This window comes from Lissotriton helveticus, chromosome 1_1 (genome assembly GCF_964261635.1).
Source record: "Lissotriton helveticus chromosome 1_1, aLisHel1.1, whole genome shotgun sequence".
In the NCBI taxonomy this organism is placed as follows: Eukaryota; Metazoa; Chordata; class Amphibia; order Caudata; family Salamandridae; genus Lissotriton; species Lissotriton helveticus.
In genome coordinates, this window is record NC_136057.1 from 1,669,119,531 (window position 1) to 1,669,144,444 (window position 24,914).

At 48.3% G+C, this 24,914-nt stretch overlaps 1 protein-coding gene across 1 annotated transcript in view; it reads right to left on the reverse strand.

Moving 5' to 3' along the window:
* Positions 1-24,914, reverse strand: part of LOC144830677 (thiol S-methyltransferase TMT1A-like) — a 285,581-nt gene that overhangs the window by 122,356 nt on the left and 138,311 nt on the right. The gene's annotated exons all lie outside the window — the stretch shown is intronic.

A 24,914-nucleotide genomic window follows, 5' to 3' on the forward strand; every position in this document is an offset into this window, starting at 1 on the left:
CCCGCCCAGCCCCCGGCACCACAGAGGAAGCAAATCCCTTTTCGATCATGGCAGTCACACCAAACCCAGACAATCAGAATTCCATCTGGCCCTCACTCCCACAGATACAACCCAGCAGAGCCAAAAGAAAGTCATTGCACCGAATTCAAGTCAAATTCAGCCCTGGCCCTTACAATCCATTGCACAAACTCCATCCAGTAGAACCAATATAATAGCAAAAGAGTCAAAGCGTTGTTGAAAAAGGAGATCAATATAGCCTGAAAGAGTCAAAAAGGTTAAGTCTCGAAGTCTATCAGATACACGAAAGTCAATCCAAAAAAGATTAGTGGAGGTCTCCAGAAGAGAAGGAAGAAGTGAGTCCTGTGCAGGCGATGACTTTGCTGATCTAGCTAGGTGTTTGGGGGCTCCAGTAACATGCCACTGTAATCGTGTGGGTACAGATTAGCTTTATTCGATTTTTAGTTAAAAACCATAAAAGCAACAACAATACATACATGCATAGATATCTCAACATTTCATTACAAAGTTTAAGATCAACTCTTAAAAAAGGATTAAATAAATGTAACGTATCAACTAATCAAATGTTCGTATATATTCAGGACTAATTACAAGCTGGACGGTTAATAGCACAGGGTACACGGGATCCCCTTCTCCAAGAATTAGAAGTCATAGTTATTGTCATTTGTCTTGGTATTGGAATATTTTGGGAGCCGGGATAGAAATCATACAAGTCCCAAATGCAAATGGGGCCATCTCCTTCTTTGGGCTGGCAAAATCGTAGATAGGGGACAATGTTCCTATTCTTAAATTTGATTAAAATCAAGTCCCCCGAGATGTCTTTAGGCAACGTACCTAGCCACCCCACCCTCCTGACACTCAGGATTCCGCCGTCTAGGTCAGGTGGCAACGGTCTGTTGTGTTCTAGCCAAAAAATGACTTTATTTAGCAGGTCCTGGTGTGTTTCAAGCTTGCCCCGGCTAAGTGCAGGGACCCCAGAGAGGACAGTCACGTATGGGGCAGCTTCGGGAGGTAAGTTAATGCGATGCCTTCTTTCTAGAGCGACCCTGGGAGCTCTATGAGGTACGACTGCGGGGTTAAAAGTAATATTAGGGCCAGTAGGTGTGGGAGGAGAAGATTCAAGAGTTTGGGCTTTTCTGCATACAGAGGGCTTGGGCTTTTCGTGGTCGATGGGAGGAATAGGGCAAATAGGTAAAACAGTTTTTTCGGTTGATATACAGTTCTTTTTAAGTGTTTTTTCAATGCTGGTCAGCCTGTCCCCCAAATCATTCATTTTTGTGACCAGTGGTGATATAGCAGATGTTAACAATTGCTCAAACTGGGCCAGTAAGGACGATAGGTGGGGTGATACAGGGCCGTATGTTCTGTTCACAGCCTTGTCTGGCATAATTGTAGTTGGGTTAGAGGGGGTTAAAGAAGGGCTGGTGCACGATTTCTTAGCGTTAGATTGGATCTCATTGTCATTATCATGCTTCCTTTTACAGTTTAAACCCCGGGACAGTGTGTTGGCTTGAGATTGGACTTTGATGGGAGAAAGAGGTACATCCCGTGGGGTGCCGTTTAGTTGGTCAGCGTCTCTACCCATTATAGGGGGGGTTAATGCGTCCGGGACGTACTTAGTGCCACACAGGGCATTGTTATGTTATGTTATGTTAATTTATTTCTTCTATAGCGCACGGCTACTCCGTGGAGCATCCCGGCGCTTTGGCGAAGAATATCAGCAGATAAAAACAACCACAACAGCAAAAAACAAAAGCAGAAGGAGAAGAAATCTATTTCGTAAAGAGCCATGTTTTCAGGTCTTTCCTAAAAGCAAAAAGACAGGGAGCCTGTCTCAGGGACAAGGGTAAATCGTTCCAAGCCTTTGGTGCTTGGTAGCGGAAAGACCGACCTCCCATTCTTGCACGCCGAATTGCAGGAACTGTCATCATGGACAGACCAGATGACCTCAGGGTCCTGCTAGGTAGGTACCGGGAAAGACGCTTCCCAATATACTTGGGGCCGGTACCGCGTAGAGCTTTAAAGGCCACGGTCAGGCTTTTGAAGAGAATTCTCTTAGAGATAGGTAGCCAGTGTAAGTTGTTCAATAAAACAGTGGCACCAGCTCTCCTCGGGAGTCCATAGATGGCTCGGGCTGCCGAGTTCTGGACTACTTGCAAACGGGTCAAAAGATATTTCGGTAAACCCAAAAAAAGAACGTTGCGTAGTCCAGTCGAGAACCGACCAAGGCCTGGACAACTGTTTTCCTATGATTGAGTGATAGTAAGGGAAGAAATCTCCTCAACATCCGCAAAATGCCAAAGCATTTTCCTGAGAGGCACGAGATGTGAGGCCCAAAAGATAATTCACAATCCACTATCACTCCCAAATTTTTGGCCTTAGAGGACACATTATCAGGGGGAAACATATCTTGTGGCCACCAAGATTTCCAATTGGGTTCGGGAGCGCAGCCAAAAAAGAGGAGCTCCGACTTATCGGAGTTGCATTTTAAGCCATGACATCTAAACCACTCAAATACCGCACCAAGACAATCCCTGATCTGTATGCCATTAAATGACCCGCCCCTATCACATGTAAACAGGAGCTGGGTGTCATCAGCGTATGACACGATCTGGGCGCCAAACGATTCCGCGACTACCGCCAGAGGGGCCATAAAGATGTTAAAAAGCATAGGGCTGAGGATGGAGCCCTGAGGGACTCCCACCTCTAGCGGAGCCATATCAGCGGAAAAAGGAGGCGCCCAGATCGTTTGCCGGCGGTCGGCCAGAAAAGATTTAAGCCAGTTCCACACCGTTCCGCGAAGGCCACATTCCCAGAGTCTTACAAGGAGGCCTTCGTGAGGAACGGTGTCGAATGCCGCCGACAAGTCAAGCATGACTAACATGGCCTTTCCCCCAGAATCGAGCACTTCCTTGATGGCATCAGTGACCTCGAGTAAAGCCGTCTCCGTGCTAAAATTAGCACGGAAACCGGATTGCGAGGCGTGCAACAGGTCGTTTCCTTCGATGAAACTGGAAATTATCCTGTGCACGTATCTCTCGGCCACTTTCGCCAGAGCGGGGAGAAGGGAGATTGGCCTGTAGTTGGCATGGATGAGGGGGTCCAAGGTAGGTTTCTTGAGCAGTGGTAAGATCATGGCGCGCTTCCATGCCTGAGGCACCTCGCCTGTAGACAGGGAAGAATTCAAAAGAGGGTTTACCAAGGTGTTTAAGGCAGATGCCATTTTCCCCAGATATTTGGCCGGACATGGGTCTAAAGGAGAGCCAGATTTCAAACCTGACAAAAGATCCATTCAGCTCCTCCCAGATGGACATGATTAATGGAAGAAAGAAGCCCAACAAACGACAATAGGCAGTACAATGGGAGATGGATAATGAGTTGAAAGCGTCTCTATACCTCCTCCTTTGGAAGAGTCAAGTGGGGTGGCCCGTCCCGTCCTTATCCGACCTTTGAGGGCCGTAGAGGGCCCGCCCTTTGCCCGGGCTTCGCCCGGCGTCCCGCGAAGTGAAGCAGAGCGCTGTTTGTAGGCGCCTCCTGGCGCTTGCGGTGCGTGGGAATGCAGCGCCGCCGCTGAGGCAGCCGGGAGTTGCAGTCCCGGGGCGGCGGCGCTGTCTCAGCAGTGAATGGACTCCTGGCGGTGGCGGCGGTAGAAGAGGACTCCCCTCGTCCCCCCTGCACAGGTAAGTATGGCTCCCCCCTGCTCCGCCAAGCAGAGCGCTGTTTGTAGGCGCCTCCTGGCGCTTGCGGTGCGTGGGAATGCAGCGCCGCTGCTGAGGCAGCCGAGAGTTGCAGTCCCGGGGCGGCGTCGCTGTCTCAGCAGTGAATGGACTCCTGGCGGTGGCGGCGGTAGAAGAGGACTCCCCTCGTCCCCCCTGCACAGGTAAGTATGGCTCCCCCCTGCTCTGCCAAGCAGAGCGCTGTTTGTAGGCGCCACCTGGCGCTTGCGGTGCGTGGGAATGCAGCGCCGCCGCTGAGGCAGCCGGGAGTTGCAGTCCCGGGGCGGCGGCGCTGTCTCAGCAGTGAATGGACTCCTGGCGGTGGCGGCGGTAGAAGAGGACTCCCCTCGTCCCCCCTGCACAGGTAAGTATGGCTCGGGTACAATTGGCACCAGTTTCTGATCATATTCGGGGTTCTCCTCTGGAGGTAGATCAAGCTTCGCGGGGGTCACCGTATGTTGCAGGTCTGACACAAGGCTAGAGTCCGGTCTCAAACAAACAGTCTCGAGGCTTGCAGTCAAATTGTGGAGAGCAGCCTCCATTTGCAGGCGAAGAGCCCCGATGGCGGCCTTTACGGTCCCCAGGGTCGGTCCACACATCGTCCGATCCATCTCTGCGTGAACGATAACAAAGCAGGTCTTCAACCCCGGAGGCCGGCTACTCCGGGGAAACCAACAGGCGCGGAGTGGACGGAAGCGACTGGTGACTCACAGGCTTGGCAACCTCTTGGCAAGCTTAGAAGTATCACGAACACGTTTCAGATGTTTCAAGTCTTCCTGAGTTAAACACATTTGCATTTTTGTTTTTAATTGGGCACACTTGCATGTAATTCACAAACATCAGCTCATGACTATGCAGCAATGTTTACATTTAGTTATAAGACAGCACAAGATGCACTTGAGTTGGTTTCTTGGTATTTTTCCTGTTTTATGGAATTTTTTTATGTGACTGAATTTTCCTGCTTCATGGTATCATGGTACTATATTAATTTGACAATGTCTAGCTATGACAGAGTTTCGTTTGAAACTATACTAATTTTATATGTTGCTAAATGGAATGACGGGGATATGCATCCTAACCACAAGTTATTTTCATTTTCAGATTCCCCTGATGAAGTGCGCTAGACGCTCGAAATGCATTGGGAACTTGTTTGAATACTGCTTTGTTTCAATGGATTAACTTCATTTGATGAATTAAAAATGAACATATGATATGAACATTACAATTTAAAAAATTTGGAAAATAAAGCTGAAGGAAAGCTTTGCAAACTATCCAAGAACATTTGGTTTTCAATGATTTAAACGCTTGCGCGCAGTCTTGCAGTGCCTTGAGGGTCGCCCTTGAGGTTCAAGGACGCCATATGCTGATGTTCGGTTCACACTCTATGGTCTAGAGAGTGATACCTCAAGTTGCACGCTACAACGTTGAACATTTTTGCAAATTGCTTGTGCACGGATTCATTTATTTGAGTCTTTCATAGATTCACATGCCTGAATCATTCCCCGTCGTCAAGACGGGAGTCTCCGGTATGTAGAAAAGTATTTTCCTATAGACATATATAGAGAAAAGTAGGCCTAAGGGCCTCACCTTAGTAGCCTATCTATGTCCTTTTGTAAAAAGGACCAAACTCTAGAAGAGAGCCAATCAGCTAACACCTCCTTCTAGAACCTTCCTGTCAGGAGCCTCAGTCCCACAGATTGTTGTACGCACTAAGCTAAGTAGGCGTGATATTGGTAGAGAGAGAGAGAGAGGTGAGTCCTTCCAGGGAAGGTGGGAGGGTTGCATGTGAATCTATGAAAGACACCAATACTGGATAACTGTAATTACAGGTAAGTAACGCATTTCTTATGCAGTATTATGGGTGTCTTTCATAGATTCGCATGCCTGAATCAGAGTAGCAAGCAATATATTCTGCACATTTTTGATGGAACAGTATATACAAGTCCTTAGATAATACATATCATGCGACTATGAACCATCAATAGACATCAACAATAAGCATTAGCAAAGAAATGTGCATACCAGAAAAGGATGGAGGGATGGAGGAAGGCTCACCTTACTAGAATAGATGGCGTAGCACTGCCTGTCCCACTGCCGCATCCTTCATCAGCTCTGCATCAAGGCAGTAGTGCCTGGTGAAGGTATGCGGCGACTTCCATGTTGCCGCCCTGCAGATGTCGATAACTGGCACTCCTGAAAATAGTGCCATAGATGTAGACATGGCTCTTGTAGAGTGAGCCCTGATTTTAGAGCGTAAAGGCTGTCCGGCTCTATCGTGACAAAAAGCAATCGCTGAAGAGATCCATCTGGAGATGCTTTGTTTGGTCAGCGGTAGACCCTTCCTAGGTCTACTAAAGGCTATGAAGAGTTGATTAGACTTTCTGAAATTCTTGGTTTTATCAATATAAAACTTTAGACATCTTTTAAGGTCCAATGAATGCAGCGATCTCTCAGCTGCGGTGCTGGGATTTGGAAAGAATGTTCTGAGAATCACATGGTCATTTAAGTGGAAGTCCGACTGGACCTTAGGAATAAACCTAGGATTGGTTCTTAAAATCACCCTGTCGCCCTTAAACTGCAGGAAGGGATCTTGGATGGAAAAAGCCTGCATTTCACTGACCCTCCTTGCTGATGTAAGCGCCAGGAGGAGAGCCGTCTTCCACGAGATGTATTTTATGTCTGCCCTGTGAATGGGTTCAAAAGGGTGTTTCATCAGTTGGTTAAGAACCACATTGAGATGCTATGTTGGAGGGACCATCCGTACTTGAGGGAAAGATCTATACAGACCTTTAAGGAATTGTTTTATTAGTCTACTAGACCAGAGAGAGGGCCCTTTCGAGGATCTTTTAAATCATGATATCGCCGCCAGGTGTACCTTTATGGAGGAGTGGGCAAGGCCCGACTGCTCCAGATGTAGCAGGTAGGGTAAAATCTGTTCTGGAGAGGTGGAAAAAGGACATAGACCCCTGTCTGCACACCAGATGCAAAAGCGTTTCCACTTCAGGGAATACGTCTTGTTAGTGCTGTCCGCTCTTGCTTTGGCCAGAATATTCTTACAATCCTGCGGAATGTTTAGACTGCTAAATCCTCTGTACTCAGGAGCCAGGCCGATAACCTGAGAGACTTCAGATACGGATGTTGAACCTGCTTGTTGCTCATCGTGAGCAGAGATGGATGTTGACGTAGATGGATCGGCGGCTTCAGCGATAGGCCATGCAGTTCTGTGAACCAATGCTGCCTCGGCCAGAATGGTGCTATCAGAATTAAAGTGCAAGGCTCCGCTTTCATCTTTCTGAGGACTCTGGGAAGCATTGGAAATGGCAGAAATGTGTACGCAAAAACGTTGCGCCATGCGATGGAAAAGGCATTCCCGAGAGACCCTGACTGGGGATGCCAACTTGCGAAGTTTTGGCATTTGGCGTTCTCCCTGGTTGCAAATAGATCTATTTGCGGCGATCCCCGCTTGGAAAAGATTTGAGCGATGGACGTCTGGTCCAGCTCCCATTCGTGCGACAGAGTCCTCTGCCTGCTCAGCGAGTCTGCGATGACATTGTCCTTGCCTGGGACGTACTCTGCTTTGAACAATATGTTGTGGAGAATGAGCCAATTCCATATCTTTTGCGATTCGCGAGAGAGTGTTAGCGAACGCGTCCCTCCCTGTTTGTTCAGGTAGTGCATCGTCGTAGTGTTGTCGGTCCTGACGAGCACCAGGGAGTTCTTGATCCTTGGCAAGAAGGACTGCAAGGCCAGGAAAACGGCCCTCAGCTCCAGCAGGTTGATGTGGAGCTGCTTTTCCGGCTCTGACCATCTGCCACTGATCCTTAATTCCTGTAGGACTGCTCCCCAACCTTCCAGGGAGGCATCCGTTGTAATGACGTGAGGAGCTGCTGGAAGCAGGAACGGCAATCCCCGCTAGAGGTTCTTGATGGACCTCCACCACTGCAATGCCTTGGTGATTTGCATTGTTATCGTTATGCGGTCTTCGAACGATCCTGTGCTTTGCGTCCACTGTCTGGACAAAGCCTCCTAAAGCGGACGCATTAGAAGACGACAGTGCGGTACGAGCAGGATGCACGAGGACATCATTCCCAAGAGGGATTTGAAGGTACGGACTGGCAAAGTTTTCTTTGAAGCCACTGATGCGGCCAGAGAGACAAGCTCGCGTTTCCTCTCCTGAGATGGGAATGCTTTTGCCTCTTCTGTATTCAGTGTCGCTCCGAGAAAGGTGATGACCCGAGAGGGATGCAAAGTGGATTTTTCTTGGTTGAGTGTAAGACCCAAGTGTTTGAAGAGATTCAGACAGGCGTTGGAAGATTTGGTTGCGCCTGCCAAGGATGGCGCCTTCACCAGCCAGTCGTCTAAATATGGGAAGACTTGGTGGCCATGCTGCCTGAGGAATGCTTTTATAAACAAACAAGGGGGACCCACTAAATGGCTTGGGACCATGGGTATCAAGTATTTTCAAAAAACAAAGGTCCTAAGCCTAGAGCATTATTTCAAAAACAATGACATATAGACCACAATCAGACAATATGTACACTTTTCTTATACCCAGCCGGGCAAAGAATTTATTAGAGAATATATGACAGGTAATCAATTATAGGTTACAATGTAACAACAAACATTTAGCGTTTGAAGTAAGGCACAAGCCTGTGCCGTACTAAGGGATAGAAAAAAAAGGTTGTGAGAAAGGGTGCAGAGGAGAGAACAGTTTACGTCAGGCAACCAGAAAGTTTGAGCAGAGCCCGGTACTGCTTTAAGATTTAAATTGGCAGTATTCCCTAGAGTAGAACATACATATATAAATATTCATAAAACAACTGTATGTCTACAAAACAAAGTTGACGGTGTTTCGATCCCGCGCTCAGAATAATGGGATCATCATCAGGACTTAATAGATGCCTGGAGTAACATGAACAATATGCCCCAAGGGCTGGAAGAAATCGAGTTCCGCGTGGAGTGGCTTCAGCCACTCAGACCGTTGGGTGGATGCCTTCAGGTAACAATTCACAAGTAAAATAGTTGCGGAATGATTTTTAGTCGAAGCAACCCCGTATGGGAGCCTCGTCCAGTTGTTTCAGACCAGCGTTAAATTACGATCCGCGTTTGAAAGTGGGAGCGGTCAGAATATTACGTGATCCGCTGTGCAGGGTCTCGGTGAGGGCTGTAAATGGAGGCGTTCTCACCGTATTTTGAGGAAGCTTGTCCGTGGCAGCGGTCGAAATAATACAATAATAATCCAGGAAGCAGCGTTACGCACGAGGAACCGGTGTATTGGCACTCCGTCCAAATTTTGAGCGGATCGTGTATTATTTCGACCGCTGCCACGGACAAGCTTCCTCAAATACGGTGAGAACGCCTCCATTTACAGCCCTCACCGAGACCCTGCACAGCGGATCACGTAATATTCTGACCGCTCCCACTTTCAAACGCGGATCGTAATTTAACGCTGGTCTGAAACAACTGGACGAGGCTCCCATACGGGGTTGCTTCGACTGAAAATCATTCCGCAACTATTTTACTTGTGAATTGTTACCTGAAGGCATTCACCCAACGGTCTGAGTGGCTGAAGCCACTCCACGCGGAACTCGAATTCTTCCAGCCCTTGGGGCATATTGTTCATGTTACTCCAGGCATCTATTAAGTCCTGATGATGATCCCATTATTCTGAGCGCGGGATCGAAACGCCGTCGACTTTGTTTTGTAGACATACAGTTGTTTTATGAATATTTATATATGTATGTTCTACTCTAGGGAATACTGCCAATTTAAATCTTAAAGCAGTACCGGGCTCTGCTCAAACTTTCTTGTTGCCTGACGTAAACTGTTCTCTCCTCTGCACCCTTTCTCACAACCTTTTTTTTCTATCCCTTAGTACGGCACAGGCTTGTGCCTTACTTCAAACGCTAAATGTTTGTTGTTACATTGTAACCTATAATTGATTACCTGTCATATATTCTCTAATAAATTCTTTGCCCGGCTGGGTATAAGAAAAGTGTACATATTGTCCGATTGTGGTCTATATGTCATTGTTTTTGAAATAATGCTCTAGGCTTAGGACCTTTGTTTTTTGAAAATGCCTGAGGAATGCTGCCACCGGGGAAAGACACTTGTGAAGATACGGGGCGCAGACTTGAAGCCAAAAGGGAGGACACAGAATTGAAAATGTTGGCCCGCCACTGCAAATCTCAGGAATTTTCTGTGAGCTTTGTGGCTTGGGACGTGAAAGTATGCGTCTTGTAGGTCCAAAGACGTCATGAAATCCCCCTCCTCTAGGAGACTCAAGATCTCCTGAATCGTGACCATGCGGAACGACTGCCTCTTTAAGAATGCATTCAGCGCCCTGAGGTCTAGAATGGGCCTCCATTTTTTCTCCTTCTTTTGAATCAGGAAGAAGCGGGAGTAAAATTCTCTCCCCTGGTGAGCCGACTGTACTCTCTCTATTGCTCCTTTCTTGAGCATAATTGAGATTTCTTGAAGAAGTAGTTGCAAGTTTTTGGGTCGCATTGGGCGAGGAGGAGTTTTTGGAGGGATATTTTCGAATTCTATGGAATGGCCAAATTGAATCAATTGAAGGACCCACCGGTCCGCTGTAATTCTTCTCCAATTGTTGAGGAAATGGGTCAGTTTTCCTCCAATTTTCAAAGAAGGAGATGAGGGATGGATAGGCTGTAGGAATAGGTCATTGGCATCCACCAGTGTTCTTCCGTTGGTTCTTGCCTCTAAAGTTGGACTTCCCATAAGAGGACTGCCACCCTTGTTGTTGTTGACGTTGCTGGTATTGGGATTTACCCTGGTTGTAAGAATACGAGGATCTGTTCTGAAAATTACTTCTGTAAGAGGATTGTCCTCTGCCCCTGTTCTCTCGAAAGGACTGGTTTTTAAATTGTAGCGTGCCTAGTGCTCTTGCCGTGTCCGTGTCCTTTTTTATTGCTTGAAGTGCTTCATCGATTTTTGCTCCAAACAGGTGTTGTCCATCATATGGCATGTCTAAGACTTTAGATTGCACCTCCTGTCGAAATTAGGTAGCCTTGAGCCATCCCTGCCTTCGCAATACCGCTGCCCCTGCCAGCTGTCTGAATACAGTCATTGCTACATCCATAGCACAGTCAATCAATTCAGATGCCGATGTTTGACCCTCCAGAAGTAGAGATTGAACTTCCTCTTTTGTGGCGTCTGGCAGTTCAGATAAATACGGAGCAATATCTGCCCACAACTGCCTATTATACCTTCCTAAGAGCGCAATAGTATTTGCCACTTTCACTGTCATTGCAGACATGGAGGAAAAACGCTTTCCTATATTGTCCAGTTTCCTGCCCTCCTTGTCTGGTGGAGCTGTCAACGGAGAGGAAGGATTCCTTGAATTTTTCTGCGCCGCCTGTGTCACCACAGAATACGGTTTGGGGTGTCCTGTAAGGCAGGTTGGTGCCGATGTTGGGGCCTTGTATTTTTTGTCCAGCCTTGGAACAACCGCCGAGACTGAGGCTGGAGTCTGCATCAACTGCACACCCTGATCCCATATATGATCGATTATCGGAATTGATCTTGCTGTTTTCTTAAGCGGCTCCTTAAAGTCATGTAGGAAACAGTCTTTTTCCTGAGACTCCTTTGTCATGTGGAACCTTTTTGCCGCCCTCTCCACCAGATTGTGGAAACCACCTATGTCCACAGGAGGATGCTGGAGAAGAAATGTTGTGATCATCATAGTCATCATGATTAGATTGGTCATCCTGGACCTCACTCTCTTCTTGTTGTTCTTCCTCATCGTCAGATGATTGAGTATCTGGCAATAGTTCCCTTTCCCGTTGGAGCACCAAGGATGGTGGTCTAGGCCGTGGAGATGGAACAGTCCCCGCTGCTGGAGGAGCTGATGACTCTGGGAACCTTTGTTTATAGTCCTGTATTAGAAATCTCAAATCAGACACTATAGATGCTGGTAGACAGACCATGGGCGTAACCTGGGTCTGAACCTGCGTCTGAACAGTATGCTCCTGGGCAATTTCCTCATCCGAGCTCTGGCATTTGACTACTAGATCAGATGGGCTGTGAGCCTGCAACATATCCTCCTCATCCGACTCCTCATCTTGCAGGAGACAAGCTGGAGGTAAACCTTGCACTCGGCTTGGGGACGTCAATTCCGGTGTGACTGCCGTTTTTGAGATCTTTACCCTTAGAGAAGCGGGTTGTGACTCAGCTTCAGTCGTCAATGAAGGGCTCGTCGACGGCAGGATCGTGGACGACATATTGTCCACAGAATGTAGCTCTTGGAACTTTATCGTCGACGGGGGAATCGTCGTCGACTGTTTCCACTGAGTCGTCGACGACGTCTTCGTCGATGGAGTGGCTGTCGACGGTATGTCCTTCGTCGTCGTCGCTTTCGGCGACGATGCTTTCGCCGACAATGTCACTGTCGACGGTGCCTTCTTCGTCATCGATGTCTTCGTTGACGGCACACTCGTCGACGATGATGTTCTCGTCGACGATAAAGACGTCGACGGCGCTGGCTTCGACGTCGACACTGATGTCGTCACTGATGTCGTCGACGAGATCTTGGGCGTCGACGACGGTTTTTTAATAATATTCGACGACAAGGGCTTACCCGCAGTCAATGATGGTGTAGTCGTCGTTGATGAAGTGAACGTCGACGATGCCGTCGTCGTCGATACTGTCGTTGACGAGACGTAGACGGGAGACATAGCCTTCTTTTGCACCGATGATGGCGTCGACGAGGTCGTCGTCGGCGACGGCGCAGGCTTTTTGAAGGTATGAACTTCCTTGTCAGACACTGATGACTCGGCCTCTGAAGACTTTTTTGTAGCCTTCTTTGGAGGAGCGTCTGGAGGGCTAGGGCAAGCCACCCTCGGCCTTTTTAAAGACAGCTTAGAGGAAACTGAGGAATTCTCACCTTCTTCTGAAGATTCCAAAGTGTCTCTGTCCTTGAGCCTATTAAGCCAGAGTAAAAGACGTCCTTTTCTGTCTTTAAGCGTTTTTGTAGAAAATGTTCTACAAATTTTGCAATCCTTTGGTGAATGGTCTGGATACAGGCAATATAAGCAGGTCTTATGCTGGTCTTCAACATGTAACCTCTTTTTACCACAAGAACTACATGCTCTTAAAAGACCTTTCTTCTGAGAATCAGCCATATCTACTTTTTCATTAAAGTAATCCAAATTTGTGAAGAGATAAATTGAAGAAAGAAACCTGAGGGGAACTCAGCTGGAGACTCCCTTAGCACAACGTGCGGTAGAAAATCCGAGGGACTGAGGCTCCTGACAGGAAGGTTCTAGAGGGAGGTGTTAGCTGATTGGCTCTCTTCTAGAGTGTGGTCCTTTTTACAAAAGGACATAGATAGGCAACAAAGGTGAGGCCCTTAGGCCTACTTTTCTCTATATATGTCTATAGGACATTACTTTTCTATATACCGGAGACTCCCGTCTCGATGACGGGGAATGATTCAGGCATGTGAATCTATGAAAGACACCCATAATACTGGATAATAGTAAATGTTACCGCTTCGACGTCCAACACTTTCCCTACTGTTGCACAGACTGGAGTAGAATAGTACATTTTACCCCTCTGGCGTCCAGCGCTTTCCCTACTGTTGCACAGACTGGAGTGGGAATAGTACATTTTAGTCCTCTGGCATTCAACGCTTTCCCTAATGTTGCACAGACTGAAATGGGAATAGTAAATTATACCCCTCCGGCGTCCAGCACAGACTGGAGTCGAATAGTACATTTTACCCCTCCGGCGTCCACCGCTTTCCCTACTGTTGCACAGACTGGAGTGGGAATAGTAAATTTTAGTCCTCTGGCATTCAACGCTTTCCCTAATGTTGCACAGACTGGAGTGGGAATAGTAAATTATACCCCTCCGGCGTCCAGCGCTTTCCCGACTGTTACACAGACTGGAGTGGGAATAGTAAATTATACCCGTCTGATGTCCATATCTTTCCCTACTGTTGCACAGACTGGAGTGGGAATAGTCAATTTTACAATTCTGCGTCCAGAGCTTTCTGTACTGTTGCCCAGACTGGAGTGGAATAGTAAATTATACCCCTCTGGCGTCCAACGCTTTCCCGACTGTTACACAGACTGGAGTGGTAATAGTAAATTATACCCCTTCGGCATCCAACGCTTTCCCTACTGCTGCACAGACTGGAGTGGCAATAGTAAATGTTACCCCTCCAGTGTTCAACCCTTTCCCTACTGTTGCACAGACTGAATCGGGAGTAGTACATTTGACCACTTCGGAGTCCAGCGCTTTCACTACTGTTGCACAGACTGGAGTGCTAATTGTATGTCTATTTTTTACAAACGTTACAATATTTTTATTATTGTTTAAATGTATGTAATATTATTATTATTTTTTTAAATGTATATTATCTGTGTATACTTGTTTTTTTGTTATTAATATTTTTAGTGAATGTGTTTATCAATGTTTTTATTTATAAATGTTTTTATGTGTCATGTATATATATATAAATAACGTTACCATTTGGTAGGCTGGCAGGGTTCTACCCATGTCTTAAATGTAGGGCCTGCAAATTCAGCCACAAAGTGTTGCAGTATTCGATACCAGGCATAGAAGAACCAATGAAGATTAGGAGCCTGATGAATTGTAACACAAGCCACACGGTGTACTGTTTGGTGTGTCTGTGTGGCTTGCGTTACATAGAAAGTACTATCCATCCTACCAAAATAAGAATCTTGGAACATCTCAGGGCCATACAGAATAGAGACCCCACATACCCAGTGGCTAGGCATTTTGAGAAATTCCATGAGAGTAACAGAGATCGCCTACGTTTTTTCTGTATGGACCAAGTGCCTCGTGATGTCAGAGGAGGAAATAGACGTTTACGGTTACACAGATTAGAGTCATGGCACATTATTGAAAATCAGACTAAAAGGCCAGGTGGCCTGAATAGTGGTGAGGAAATGGCCGTACATCTGTAATGCAAAACCTTCCTTTCCTCTTATTCTTGTAGTTCAGTTACGAAGCAATGTTGTATCTGTTCTCTTAGTTTGTTGTGTATAGCCTGCAGGCATATGAGAGAACCTATGACACATGCAGAGGTATTGCCTTTGCCAAAAGCCCATCCAGGGCAAGATATTAATAAGAAGCCCATTCAGGGCGTTATATTTATGTTGGTTGCACATTATCATGTTTATACATTTGTCTCTTATAATAGCAGATTTATGCTATGGAGTGTACAATTACTTTACTGCTGAGAATGTGCACGTTTAGTAATGGCCGACATGGTTAAAGGGCCAAGTTGTATGTCCTATGTTTATGTTTGTGGTCAAAGGTGTATACTGCATACTTTAAATACCTGCCTCAGTCCGGCGCCGACCACTATTGAGGAAGGCGGCAAGCCGAAACGCGTCTTGTGATGCAGATGTAACCCAATAAAATTTCATAAGGGTTACCACGTTTCTGTGAGTGCTTGGCATTTTTGGTGCGAGTGAGCTTTGGACGAGGATTGTACGCAGAGTCTGCCACTGCATTGCAGCACCCAGTCGAGAGTGAAGGGAGTAATGGTGGACACCGGAGCTTTATATATATAAATATATTCCCAACACTGGTTCGAAATAACTCCAAACTGATTTTTTGAGTGTACTCAAAAAATCGGTTTGGAATGATTTCGAACCAGTGTTGGGAGTGTAACAGCGCGTTTCACCACGCGCCGAGGAAGCACCCGTAACGAGTGGAGCAACGACGGGTGAAAAACGTGTTGTGGAATATATAAATATATGTGTATATATTTTATGTTAGTAAATAAACAAAATCAAAAACATAAAAATGTATATAATGAAAAATATATATATTTAATATTAGTTGTTTTTTATAGATATTTATATATAAAACACACACGTTTTATGTGTGCATGTTTACATATGTATATATTTGTAATATTGAATGTTAATTTTTTGTAATATACATTATATTATAGTTATGTATTAAAATGTATTAAAATGTTTACATTTTACCATGTTAAACTGTGTATATTAAAAAACAATATGTTTGTCATATTTTTAACAATATTAGTGTAAACAATATGTTTTACTCTATATTTTTGTACTTACCTTCGTAAGTATAGGAAAATGATATTTGTGTAACCGATATTTTTGACACAATATTTCTGTGTCACAATATTTGTGTGGTCGATGTTCTGTCACTGATCCGATGCAATAATAAGGACAGACCACCCACTGGTGCATTGGACTAGGCAATGAGACCGCATATTTGTTTTAAAGGAAACAAAACATACTTTTTAGCAGCCACTGTTAATAATTATTGTGGCCAGTGGTTAGAGATACAGGCGGTATGTGTTTTCTATTGTATGTCTCCTACACATTTTTTGTGCCACATTTATTGCAATGCCCAAGCGACTACGTGTAAATACAGGCTTTTTTGCCTGGATACAATTGAAACCTGTTCAGAAATATTTACGGCTGAACTAATTCATCCCTGCTAAAGACAACAACCTGAACTGCATGTCTGTAGGTGCATGTCTTTTTTTTTTTGCTAAGTCTCAATGTGTACGTCTTCGACAGACAAACTATATGAACCATTGTATGAGATAATGCCATAAAAGAGGCTATATTTAGCATATTCCAATTCACAACAGACTTATAACCCTGTCTTTCTAGTAAATGAATTAACAATTATTTTAATTTGTAGTGTCTGACTACAGTGAGGTGCCACCAAATCCCCGGTTGCTTGACATGCAGTGACAAAACTGGGGACTCCAGACGAGCCCACAAATTGAAATATATAGGGCAGATTATTTTCTCCTATGTGGCCTAATTTCCTCCCCTGCTAATCTGCCCTACATCCTCTCCAGGGGGCCCCCTTTTTGCTTTGGTGACATGCAGGCATATCCTAAACTAGGGTGAGTTATATTCGGCCATCACATTCTCACAACATCGCATAATTTTCAGAACACTAGCATGCCTTAGCATCAGATGTAATGCTTTGCCACCAATGGGCTCTTAACTATTTTGTGTGCAGTGTGTAATGTTTTTTTTTTTTTAATTCTTTTTATTGTTGCATCAGTAGTATCACCGCTAAGGAAAAAGGTAGACAGACGGTAGGGTGTCAACATTCCGCCCTATCCGCCAGGAACGCAACTTTTCTCAGTAGTTACATCATATCATACCCTGCAGTAATAGCTTCGTATTCAAACTAGCAAGAGTAAGAACAAGTAAACCAAAACCCAACAGAATCCCCGGAACAGCCGCCCGCCAACCCTCCACACCCCCCCCACCCCTTGGTCCCCACCCTCTCTCGACGTGTCTCATCCGACAATCACGCACACAAGAACAGGTATTAATGTAGTCACATAACACTCAGGAGTCCCCACTGTGCACACCATCTCATCCAGGTGTCCCCCTCCCACATTTTACTAGTCCACAGGGTCTCAATCTAGCCCATGGAATTGTCTCCATTTAGCCCATATTTTCCTGAATTTTTTGGGGCAGCCCCGTGCACGATACGTAACTCTCTCCGCCGCCATGTACAGATCCAACCCCCTCCGCCATTCCTCCATGTTCGGTTTTTCGGGCGCTCCCCAGCATCTTGCGATGTCTCTTTTTGCCACTACTAAGGCCAGTACCAGAAAGATAGTCAAGGGGCGGGGCAGGTCTACATCTGTGATCGTACCCAACAATGCCAGTCTAGGGTCACGTGGTAAGGCCACCTCCAATACATCCTCCAGTTCCCGGAACACCTCCTCCCAGTATTCTTGAATTATAGCACACCCCCACAGTGTATGGAAGAAATCACCTGTGTGTCGATGGCATCTAAGGCATGTTGTGTCTGGTATCCTACCCATTTTAAAGAGTCGTACCCTGTCAAAGTAAGATCTGTGCAGTATTTTAAATTGTATGAGGCGGAGTCTGGACTTAATAGCTACCTCACGGGGGTGCATGAGGGCGAGTTCCCAGTCTAGATCCTCCATGTCCCCCATATCCGCCTCCCATCTATCTCGTAGGGCTTGCAGGTCACCCAGCATATTGTTGGTTAGAGTCTTATACGTTAGGGATATCGCCCCACCCTGTATCTGTTCCTGCAGCAGTCTACCCTCCAGTGGTGCGTACTCTGGGAGATCTGCCAGTACAATGTTTTGTGCGCTCCAGGCATGTTTCAGTTGTAAATATTTGTAGTACTGAGTGTTGTGTAGGCCAAATTCTGCTCTGAGTGCCGGAAAGGGCTTTAATTCCCCTTTTGCAATCACGTCCCCCACCGTGGAGATGCCTATGTCATCCCACCTCCTAAAACCTTTCAGTTTATTCAGTTCTCCTAGCCACTTGCAGTACCACAGTGGTGTCTGACGAGTGATCCTCTTGTCCCAACCCATTCTTTTCGTTGCCCTACGCCACGCTGTCAACGTTATCTTAGTGGCGGGAAGGAAGTGCTGGCCTACCGCTTCCCCATAGAGGTAATGCAATATAGATTTGCGTGACCATTGAGACCTTTCCAGCGCATAGGTGGGGTGATCGGCCGCCGCATGGAGCCACTCGTTGATCGGGGCGAGGTGTTCCGCCCAATAATACGCCTCCAGGTTGGGAAGCGAGATACCCCCGCTATATTGGTGGCGCTGCAACGTGGTGAGGGCCACACGAGGTTGTTTTCCCAGCCACAGGAAGGCGCGCAGGTCCGCATGAATTTTAGTCAGAGTCGCCAATGGCAGGGGATAATACTCATTCTGGAGTGCATAGAGAAACTTGGGTAGTAGGACCATTTTATATAGTGCGGCACGGCCCAATAGGGTGAGCGGGAGTTGCCTCCATCTGTCCATTTCTGACCTTGCTTCTACCATTATCCTAGCCACGTTTGCAGTGTAGGAGCGTGTCCTATCTAGCGTTATATATACGCCCAGGTATTGGAAGCCGTCTGTCGTATGAATAAGCTGTCTCGGAAGGCACTCATGACGCTCCTTGCCTTGTGGGTCATAAAGGACCGATTTGTGCCAATTGATCGTGTGTCCCGCCCTCGCCCCGAATTCGCCTAGCTCCCCGAACAGTGCTGGAATTGTCCTGCTTGGGTCGGTCACGAACAATAGTACGTCGTCGGCATACAAAGATATTTTTTCCTGTGTGCCATCAATAGTATCCCACCTAAAACCTCCGATATCCTGATTCTGTCTAATCCGTGTCGCTAAAATCTCAATCGTAAGGGTAAACAGGAGGGGGGATAATGGGCAGCCCTGGCGCGTACCCCTACCAATGGGGAACTCACGGGACAACCTTCCATTGATCCGCACTCTCGCCTTCGGGTTGGAGTACAGGAGCCGGACCCACTGCATGTATTTGGGACCAATCCCAAAACGTCGGAGGGTCTCCATCAGAAAGGGCCAGTGGACTGCATCAAATGCCTTCTCCGCGTCCAATGAGAGGAACCAGTGGGGTTCACTTCTCTCACGGACCTCCTGTAGCCAGTTGTGAGTGCGACGGAGATTCAATTTGGTCGCCCTATCCGGAAGGAAACCGGACTGGTCCATATGCACCAACTCCGTGATTACCTGTCGCAACCGTCGAGCCAGGATAGTGGCCAGTACTTTTGTCTCCGTATTTAGGAGGGAGATTGGGCGGTAGGAGGAGCAGTCGTTTTTGGGTTTGCCCTCTTTGTAGATTGGGATAATAGTGGCCAAGACCAGGTCCGGAGGAAAACTCCCTGCATGGTATGCGTCCGTGAAGAGGTTCTTCACGTGTCGTTGCAACAGATCCGCCGTACGTTTAAAAAATTCTGCCGGGAAGCCATTGGGCCCGGGAGTCTTCCCCGGTTTCAACGCCGTCACAGCTTCAGAGATTTCGTCCAGCGTCAGATCCGCCTCCAGGGCTGCAGTAGCCTCCGCGGATAACGTCGGCAACTCCATACCACTTAAGTAGCGATGGGCGTCCTCACAGTCGCCCAGGTCCCTAGCTCTGTAGAAGTCCTCGTAATAGGTCGCGATGGCCTCGGCTATGTCCCTATCCGTGTTAACCTGCCTGTTCCCCGGTAACGAGATCATATCCACCCATCTCGCCGCAGCTTCCCTCCTACTCAGCCAGGCTAAAAGTTTGCCCGACTTGTCACCGACATCATACAGTCGATGCAACGTCGCCAGTGCCTGAGTGCGCGCCTCATCCGTGACTAATTCCCTGTAACGTCTCTGTGCGTCAATCAATTTCCTGAGGCGGGCCTCTCCCTTCTGTTGGTGATACTCCGTTTCTAAATTTAAAATGGAGACCTCTTCACTCTCTACCTGACCCTGGCGCGACCTCCTAGCTTCTCCCAGCCTAGTTTGAATGCGGTCTCTCAGGACTGGTTTCATAGCCTCCCAGAGGGTAACACCAGAGTCCACCGAACCCTCATTTTCGGCCATGTACACCCGTATGTCTGCACGCACGCCCTTAAGTATTTCCGGGGTTTGGATGTCCCATGCCGCTAATCGCCATTGTGACTGCCTCACCCCTCTGTCTCGTCCCACCTGCACTAATAGGGGGGAGTGGTCGGAGATCCCCCGCGCCTTGTACTCTGCCAGGTCTCCAACCGTGATATCCTGCCTAGACATAAAAACATAATCCAACCTGGAGAAGACCTTGTGTGCCCCGGAGTAAAAGGAATAGGCTACTTGTGTTGGATGGAGCCAACGCCATACGTCGGTGAGGCCGAGGGTATTCATCTGCCGGGCTAGGGCAGTTGTGGATCCCAGTGGGTGTGAAGTCCCCGACCTATCTTGTGTGGTGCACATGACATCATTAAAGTCCCCCCCCATTACTTGAGTTGTGTCAGCCGTGTCCAGTAGGATATTAGCAACCGCCTTCAGTGCGGGAGCCTGTAGCTTGGGAGGAGCGTACACTGATATTATCGTGAACCTACGTCTTTTCCACAACCCCTGGACTCCCGCATATGTGCCCTGAGGGTCTAGCCAAGTGCGTGTAATCGTGAACGGCGCCGATTTTTTTATAAGGATCGCCACCCCCCTGGAGTCTGCCGTGTATCCCGCATGTGCCAGGACAGTATATCTACCCCGCGCAATAAATGCGCACTGGTTCCCTCTAAGGTGTGTTTCCTGGAGTAGGATGACGTCTGGTGTCAGTCGTCTGAGGTACGCATTAACTAAACCTCTTTTAATTTTCGACCCCAGGCCGTTCACATTCCAGCTTAGCACCGTGAACCCTGTGTCACCCGTGGGTGTAGCGTCTAGTGTACTTGCCATTGTGTTGCTCTGAACCTTCCCTGGGTGGGACCGTGACTTAGGGATGTCATCAACTGTGGGCTGGCGTGTCTCTGCTGTTCCTGAACGGGTTCCCCCCTCCCCCCCATAACCTTTGTAGACCCCAACCGGGGGAAAAAATTCTCCCGGACTCGTTGCTGCTGTAGTTTGACAAACTGCCCCCCTCCCTCCCCAACACACTCAACAACCCCAACGTGGGGTAACATGGTAGCAAAACCCCAATCCGCTCCCCCCACCCCACCTCCCTCCCCTTCCAGTTGCATCCCCATCCGGGTCTCAACTATCCATGGGAGTAGGCCTGTCGCCCTCCCACACATCCCACCCTCAATAAACCGCAATCAGTGCTAAAAGCACAAAGAACAGTACTAGGGGGGTGCCAACTTGCTTGCTCTGCCTCGCCGAGCCGTCATCTCTTCCCCTTCCCAGTGCAGCATAGTTCACGAATGTGAGTCTTGTGTGTCCATCTGTCCCTCACGACCTGTAGAGTCTTGCTCCAACTGCTGGATTTCTTTGGCCAGAGGGTGCAGCGAATCACTCCTGGCGTCATCCTCCTCCCCTTCGGATGCCCGGCCCTCCGATTCCTCCATTACTTCTTCTTCAGAACGGATTCCATTTCGCAGGCTACCAGACCTCGAGCCTGCAACAGAGTCAGTACCCGGTGACGCGGACCTGCCTCGCCTCCTGCCCTGCTGGTCGCTTGTCCTGTATGGCGTTTGCGGTGTCTTGCGCTGTGTCTTCCGCAGTCTCCGTCGTTGCGGCTTCGGCCTCTCCCATTGCGGTTTGTCCCGTAGTGACCGGTCTAGCACTGCCCGGCCCGCCGCCTCCCTACTATTCAGGATAGGTCGCTCCTCCAGCCATTGCCACGCGTCGTCTGGGTGTGCAAAGAAGATGGATTTGTCCTGATAGATGACCTTAAGCTTGGCCGGGAAGAGGAGCATATACTGGATGTTGAGGGACCTCAGCTTTGCTTTTACAGCGTCAAAGGAGCGGCGTTGTTTAGACACTTCTTGGCTGTAATCCGGGAAGATCATTATGGTGGTGTTTTCAAAGCGGATCTCGCCCAGTGTCCTGGCTTCACGCAATATCAGATCTCGATCGGCAAAGTTCAGAAACCGGGCTATGACCGGTCGTGGTCTCGCCCCCTCCGGTGGTTTGGCCAGGAGCGCCCTGTGCGCCCTTTCTATGAGAAAACACGGGGAAAACCGCGCCGTAGGGAAGGTCTTTTTGAGCCAGTCGAGAAGGAAGGCGACCATACTCCTTTCCTCAACCCCTTCTCTAAAGCCCACGAATCGCAGGTTATTCCGCCTTGACCTGTTTTCGGCATCATCCACCTTCCACAAGAGTTGACGGTGTGAGGCCTGGAGCTCTGCCATGTCCTTCCTCAGCTCAGAGACCGACTTCTCATTTTCCGTCAACCTCGTCTCGGTCTCAGAGACCCTGTCGGTCAAGTTTCGAAAGTCCTGGCGCAGCAGCATAACCTCGGACCCGACCTCCCCGATTTTGGTTTCCAAGGCCGCTCGTGAAGCTTGGATGTCCGTTCTAGACGCCCGTATGGCCTCCATCAGCATGTCCGTGTCATTGCGTGCGCCTGCTTGCATGGGCCGTTGCTCCACCGCTGGTCGCGGAGCCGCGAAATCATCTATTAGGCCCTGCCGCTTGGTCTTGGGCATCGGTGTATTCTTGCCCATAGCTGCGTTGTCAAGAGGCCAGGGGCTTCTGGGATGAACCTGCCTCCCTGCCTCCCTCCGCGGTATCGCTGGGCTCGGCCGTGCGCCGGGAACAGAGGCCGAGTCAAGTAGTGCCTCGAACACGCAATGCCCTTGGGTGGCCCCCAATTGATATCCTGAAAGTCTCTGGGCCAGGGGCCCGCGTACACTCCCTGTGCTCCTCACCGCCTCAGTCCCGGGCCGCCACTCAGAAGGGCAGTAGTGCGGCGCTGTGTACGGAGGGCTCGTGGTGACGCCCCGTCTCTACTGTTCCAGAGCGGGCCACCTGGTCACTAGGGCGGCAGGGACCAGCCCCCTCCCCCCCCGGCAGGCCTTCGCGGCCGACCGCGAGTCAAGCGCCGCTCCGCAGCACACAGTTAGCGTGCGGCCGCCATGTTGGTGAAGGCGGGCGCCGCTCCAGGGGCCGACCCCGGTCTTCTCGTCAGGCAGATACTGAGCTCCTCACCTCGGTGCAGGCCCCCCTTCCGCTCCGCTCCTGGGCCCGCAGCAGGTCACAGACTCCCTCCGGCCGCGGTAGCAGTGTGGGGGACCCCGCCGTCACAGTCCCGGAGCCTCCACGCCGGCCGACATATTGGATAAGGCGGTCGGTGGTCGTTTCTATCCCGCCTCTAATGTCCGTCGGAGGTGATATGCAGCCGTCCGCCCGGCCGCCAAGCATCCAGCGGAGCCTCCCCGGGCCTGCGGCAGCGTGGCGAGGGGCCGCCGGTTCTCAATGAGCGCCTTTCTCTATCGGAGCACCGGGGCCGCCATCTCGCTCTCCTTGAGGCAGCAGAGCCTCCGTTTCACCCGGCGCCCTGGCAGGGATCGCCTTCGTTGCAGCTCTGCAATGAACCGTATCAGGTGCCCGGGCTTCAGCTCCCTGCTGCTGCGGCGTTCCTGGGTCTTGGGGGATCAGGTAAGTCGGATATTTAGTTGGCTCGGCCGGAGCTCTGTGCCGGCACGTCTAGTCGGCCATGCTGCTGGCCACGCCCACTGCAGTGTGTAATGTTAACTTATTAGGTGGTAGGTTGAGTATGCAACAAAAATTTGAAAAAACACAAAGGTATTTCAGGAAATGGTATACATTTCTGTTAAAAACCTTCTTCTCAGTCTAGGTATCCTGTCTAAATAACTGTCTGGTATGAGAGTATTAGGCCTCATTATATATGTAATGCTACAAACTAACAAAGGATCACACTACATAGCAAGTGATCTGGAATCCAATGTCACCCTGATGAAGGCCACTGAATTCATTATGCATTAACAGTCAGCTGAAACATGTTGGTGTTGGGATGCTTGAACCACTGTATTTGATGGACACCCCAGATATATTTTAATCATACCACAGGTACCCAAGAACAAAGAGATCAACCTCTGGGTATACAGGTAAGGTATTTTCAATAACTGGACCCTAGTGATTATCCCAAAAACGGTTTAACTTGAACTCCCAACCTCTATTGAGTCTGTCAAGATGACACTGACCTACCTTGGGGGAAAGGACACCCATGTTGAAGCATGGCACAATTGAGTGGGCGACATGTCCTCTTTCAATACATATGAATAGCTGAGGACATTTATAAGACCCAAGTGCAAGGATCTTATTCTCCTGGGTACCCTTTGTATTAAGTCATCTTAACAGCCACCCATGTCAATAGTGATGCTTTGGAAGTCTAAAAGGTTGTTCTCAAATCCCATGGTTCTGTTAATGGAGGTACAGGGGGATTCAACCGGTCAAACTGGATGGAGCTTTTAACTGTTTGCAGTAGGGACTGATAAACCACACATTTACAGTGTTTGTATCTCAAATCTAGCTAATCCCAATCAAGAGTTTCTATTGGTAGAGGCACCCATGGAAATGTGTGTACACACTGGACACACCAGCACAACACCTGCGATTTATGATTAGGGTCCAACTGCAACTTCAGTAAACTATAACCCAGGAACTGTAAAAGACAGAAAATAAATTATAACGGTTTTGAATTCAGAGTGAGTGGCTTCTACCAACATGGCACAGTAATAAGGTTTAGGATGAAGTGAAAAACACTTCATATTCCTATCGGACTGGAAGGGCATAGACGCCATATTCTACAAACTCATGGATCGAAGGGGTTAGAAATGAGACAAACCCTCCACACACAGTTTTGACTACTCTCTGCAGGTCTTCAGTCCCTTCCCTGCTATAAGAAATACTTCAGTTCTTCATTTAGTTCTGGCCAGCTGGGCTGCTGGTGACGCCTGGCTCTTCTGCAG